This window comes from Xenopus laevis, chromosome 9_10S (assembly GCF_017654675.1).
Source record: "Xenopus laevis strain J_2021 chromosome 9_10S, Xenopus_laevis_v10.1, whole genome shotgun sequence".
NCBI lineage: Eukaryota > Metazoa > Chordata > Amphibia > Anura > Pipidae > Xenopus > Xenopus laevis.
In genome coordinates, this window is record NC_054388.1 from 45,789,538 (window position 1) to 45,795,618 (window position 6,081).

The window sequence follows — 6,081 nt, forward strand, 5'->3', positions numbered from 1 at the left end:
AGCACGTACTATTGGATCTTTGCTGGTGAAAGCGGATGTGGGTTCCGAGATAAAATGCAAACAGTCAGTTTTGCGCCCAGTTAAAAAGGGAACCTTTCCGTGCTGCATGTGTAATTGCTGTAATAATGTGCAAAAAGGTGAAGTGATTTATCACCCGAGAAACAAGGTCCCTATTCCTATCTCTGGCCAATATACGTGTACAACTACATTTGTAGTGTATGTAATTAAATGCCCGTGTGGCTTGGTATATGTCGGACAGACATCGCGTATGGCCAGAGATAGGATTAGGGAGCATAAATCTGCCATTAAAAATAAAAGAATGGAACAACCAGTGGCACGGCATTTTGCAGAGAAGGGACACGCTGTTCACCAGTTAAAATTTCAGATAGTGGAGACAGTCCAAAGGATGAGAAGGGGTGGTAATCGTCTAAAAAAACTATTATAAAGAGAAGCCTGGTGGATTCGGAAACTGGATAGTCTGTCACCAAATGGATTGAACATGGAATATGACTTGGTTCCTGTTTTTAGGTAACTTAGTGGCTTTAACATTGTTTTAATGTCCTTCCCTTTTTTCACAGTTTTATCTCGATACAATTTGGCCACATAGAGAATGGAACATTATAACAAGATAAGTGAAGCCTTGTATCGTTTCTGTGATATATTGTGTTTTTTTATGTATCAATGTGTAAGCAACACTAGATGGTGCTATGCTGCACTAGGATAAAAGGAGGAAATGTACATATGTTAATTAGCTTGATAAAGAGCCAGGCGGCTCGAAACGTTGCTCTGTTGTTGCCCTGCATGTGAAAAATAAAGGCTTTTATTTTATGGAGTGCTGCCCGTTTGAATTCCTAACAAATATCGTATTCGTGTGGAAGGACACGTGGGAAAAGTGCACCCGTGAACAAAGTTGCAGACAAGTGAGTGCGACCTAATTGATTTCAATTGATTTCTCCCTGTTGACCAGTGTCAAACTTATCTTTCATAACCCCTTCTTAAATGTAATTGCTATTCTTTGTACTTTTTCCCTGATTCACAATATCGTAAAAGCTCAGTTAATAGGGTAAGGAAAGGATCGATAAAAGAGGAGGAACGACGAATGGGGAGTCAGCATTGGAATAGGGGAGAGTGCTGGAGGATGAATGTGCATTGAAACAGGAAAAAGTGATGGCGGATGAGAGAGTATTGGGGCAGGAGGGAGTTGTGACAGGAGAGAGCAATGGAAGAGAAGGAGAGTGTTGGGACAGGAGAGAGCACTGGAGAAGGAGAAAGTATAGGGACAGGAGAGAGCACTAAAACAGAGTGTTGGCAGAGGGGTAACTGTTGGAGGCTCCAGCAGAAATATTTACATTATTCTATAATCCACAGTATAAAGCAAAACCTGGACATGATCATTGCAAATACAGAAGTGCCTTATAGAGTGGATTAGCCTGTTGCTACTATGATGTCTTGCCAGTAACATCACAGGGGACACTGGCATCTTTCTGGTCCTGTGACCCTTTGCAGCCCATTCTAGACTTGAATAAGACCAGTTCTTCCAGCCTGGCAAGTCTGGTGAACAACAAAAAGTTTTTAAAGATCTTATTTTCCGCACACTGTAGATTGCTTCTACAGTGTGCAATCTACAGTGTGCGGAAAATAAGATCTTTAAAAACCTTTTGTTGTTGCAACTAATTATATCTATCTTACGCACCGCCGTACATGGCTTTGTAAGCTTCTATAATTCTAAATAGTAGTGTGCGCTGCCGACATATATACAACTTCATTCAAGTCTGGTGAACAGTCACACATCCAACTGCTCTGCTTCCGAAAAATCCAATAAATCCACTTTAAGGTACACTTGACCACATTGCATTTTCCTGCTCTCCAATAAGGTTCCAGGGTGCAAAACAGGTGCGCCAGTGTAGGGTAAAGGTTAGCGATTTTTGTCACTGAGTGAACAACTAATAAATTAGTATTTTTTATTTTCCTTGTATTTTAACTCCAGCTATCAGTCTGTATTCAGTACCAGGATCAATGCCCCCTCAGTATACATGTTCTTGGAACACAAGGGGGGTATTGGACTAAACTGATACAGTCTGATCCACATGTGACAAGAGCAATTATTGGGCGCTGAATGAGGGGGCCACTATAATAGTTGACTTCTACAGTTTCTAGAAGTCAATTTTTTTGTCTGTAAGTATTGCTGCGTGTGGATAGGATCTGCTGCTTGTCAAAGAGGGGAAACTCATAAGGCATTTTTAAACATAATGAAGTGCAGGAATGGCCCCCTACTGTGACCGGCTGAACAAGTATTATGTTATTTCCCCTGGCATGCTGCCTGTGCTCACATATATCCACACAATAAGCAGACACTTGCCCAGGATGTATTTGTGCCAAGTCACTAAACTTGAATGACCCCATTCCACCCTGCAAATGGCAGTGCCAATACTCAAAATGCTGTTTGCCATGGGAAGGAAGTGGTTTAGTGGGCATGCTAATGGCATATAACACAATTGTCTCTCAAGCCATACCTCCCAACATTTTGGAAGTAAAAAGAGGGACAAAAATTTTTTTCCTGCATGTAGCGGTGCAAATTTTTTGACCACACCCCTTTCTGTGGCCACACCCCCTAATTACCATGTTTGTTTTACAAATTTTGGCAGGTTATGAAAGTTTGAAAATATTTCTCCTTATCTAAACTGTGTTTTTGTGTCTCAAAATTGTTACAAAGTATCTTATTTGCACCTGTTAGCTGTTCTGGGCTCTCTGCTAAAAGCCAATTAAGTGAGAAACTTTGTTTCTTTTTCTGGCTGTTCAGTGCATAGAAAAGAGGGACTTTCCAGTACAAATGAGGGACTGCGGGTTGAGCTGTCAAAAGAGGGACTGTCCCTCCAAAAAAGGGACAGTTGGGAGGTATGCTCAAGCTCTAGTTGCCAAGGGTGATGAATTGGGAGCAGCTTCCTGTTATGTTTTGGGTAGCCGAGGATGAGTAGAGTAGAACAGTGCTTTATGAGCAGAGTCATGCAGCCATTACACAACAGTAACTTTCACTTATAAGCTGTCAGGAAGTATGCACAGTATAAGTCTGGGCACCGTGACATCTACAGGACATTTGTATAAACACCACACATCCCCTCCATGCCTCTGCAATTTCATCTGTAAATCACAGAATCTCCCTGTCTTAATTTTAAAGGAAACATGTAAAACTCTGAAAGGATTGTTATCCTCTGCTTGATATTAGGAGCACTACACAAGATGTATCCCAGGGCAGGAATATCCTGTATTTGTACTGTACATGTCTCCCAGAGCCCCGCCTCTCCTTTCATCCTATGTTATCTCACAGCTCTAACACCCACTCCTGAGAAGCCACATGAGATACCTGAGAGTCGAGAAAATCCTGACCGTGCCTAAAATGGGATTAAGCTCTAAGTATGTAAAACCCTTCCATGCCACTGTAGCAGAGAAATTATAGTGATATTAGCACCCAACTAGGACTTATGAACATACTGTAGCTACCAGTGACAATGTAACTACACAGCACCAGCCTTCCCCATCCCCATTAAATCTTCATAGGGACCTGGTGCACACGGCAATCCCTATCAAGACCAATACAAGATGTAGAAAGAACTGCAAGATGAAGTATGCAGGGCAAGGTGGAGATGATAGGAAAAGATGAAGACAGTAGACTTCTGCAAATAACTTGAAAATGGGCATCAGATATAACGCTCTGCCTTAGTATGGGACACGTGATTTATTGTTGCTCAACTAAACACCTAAAAATACCAATTTTTTGTGGTTAAGTAAATATTTCGTTCATTGTGTCTGCTGATGATGGAGAATTTGCCAGACTGGACTTCCTGAGTAACTTCCAAAGCTGCTTTTCATTTTATTCACCAGTGATTCAGTCCTCAATTATACCTGATACTTTATTTGGACTGCGAGGAGCAGCCTGCTACTTTCCCTTCATTAAAGGGGACCTGCCACCCTAAGAGAAATTCCAAATCCTTTTCTAAGATGTTAGTTGAGTAAAATAAACTTTATTTACTCTATATAAATTATTTACAGTTTTCTCCTTCAGCCTTAAAATCCACAATCACATCAAGCAGGCAGGCACCATTTTGTGGACACTGTTATTAGGGCAAGTTTTGTATCATCCCAAATTTTTGTGTATGTAACAGTCAGTTGCTTGTTACACCTTACCATACACAGGCTACAAAACCTGATGGAACCTCCACCAAATTTGACAGTAGGTAGCAGGTGTTTTTCTTGGAATGCGGTGTTCTTCTTCCACCATGCAAAGCGCTTACATCTGAATACTGCTTCACTAAAATCTTTGTTCAGAAAACACCCCAGTACTCAGATGTTCCTGGGGAATGAAAGACATAACACTGTTATCTTTTTTGTTGAAAGTGGAGTCAATTATTATGTAGGCTGAGAGGGGTTCCCAAACATTTTCATATGACTGTAAATCTCTAACCTTGATATGAGCTGGGGGGAGAGGGAGACAGAAAAAATCTTCTGCTGCAAAGGGAGCTTGAACCCAAAAGTTTGAGAAACTCTGATTAGAAGGGATAAGGCACCTACAGCACAGTGGTTATACTTTGCCTTTGTGGGTCAACATTTAGTAACAGGGTTACAGATACTGTATAAAGACAATCACCAAGCTGTAGTGTTCCGAGAGTAAGCAAATACGCACTCACTCAGCTGTCTGAGGGCTACAGAATGAAAGTTTACACACGGCCCTGTTCCCCCCGGGGATTGAACTGCACCATTCTATAGCTACTCAGTTTTAAAGGCATCAGCTGGCAAGTTGCCCATCACTGGGCACTCAGTATTCAGCAGCCGGCCCCCTACCAGGCCACTGCATCTGTCGGCCCCTGCTTGGTATTCGCTGAGAGGTGTGAATGCTGGAGCAATAAACACACTGTATGTTCTCCCAGGCCATTACAATCAATTTTAACCCTATAATGCACTCCATATAATATGCTGTATGTGTCACTAACAAGATAAAGATTATATATTGTTACCTTGTGCAAGTCTGTGCAATGTTTAGCATAGTCATAGAATTGACACTGCTGTCCCTCTACCCCCTCTTTGGGCACTCACTCAGCTCCATCTAAACAGGCCCTATAAATATCGCTTTATCTGCTGTGTGAGGTCACAATATCCCACGCAGACTGGATCATTTTAGCTTTTACTTGCTTCTTAGAACTGTGCTTAATGGCAGATGTCAGGGCAGTAATTATACCTTTATACTGTAGCTCACGTATATGGCACATCCCAAACCCAAATGCTAATGTCCTACCTATGTCATTTTGTACCTCAGTCTGGAAGAACACATTAACCCCTGGTAGTGGGGAACAAACTGAAAATTACATAATATTACATATTGTTTTCTCATTTAAGTAAACACTTTTTATTCCACCAACCTTAGTTCCAAGCTATCCCCATGTACCATAAACGCGGGGAGCACTTGGAGAGGAGATTACTTTTTGCCACTGTTCTCCCTTAAATTCCCTTCACTTATTCACAGTCTCACACTTTAATCTAGCAATATCCAGTATATTTATATAAAATGATATATGGCTGGGAATGACAAAGAGGTGGCTACAGAGCTATGTGTCTCCTCAATATTCCACTACTTGTTTGGCTAATCAATCATTACAATGTCAGTGATGGGTACTAGAGAAGGGATTATCTGCACATGGCAGCCCAGAATGGAATAACACATAAGCCCCCAATAGTTCCCATTCACCCTGATCTTCTCTAACTGACAGAAACTCACATTTACTGTCTAAAATTTTCCTAATCATATAATGCCTATATTTTCTTATGTTGATTAGCAGGAAAGTACTCATCAACATGTCACTGCTTTCCAAGAATGCTCTGCTCAGTGGAGTGTTTTATTAGAGTTACAGCTTATCTGCCCAGATTCGAAAAGCTTCAAGGAATTTGGGCTTTTTCCGACCTCTCATGGAATGTCTGTGAAAGCCAAGGAACAGGGGACAGGGGAGGGGGCAGGGTACAGTGGCATACAGTGAACAGGGGAGCAGGATGAAAGTTCCAGGTGGGACAGAGAACAGTTAGGGAGCTGACAGT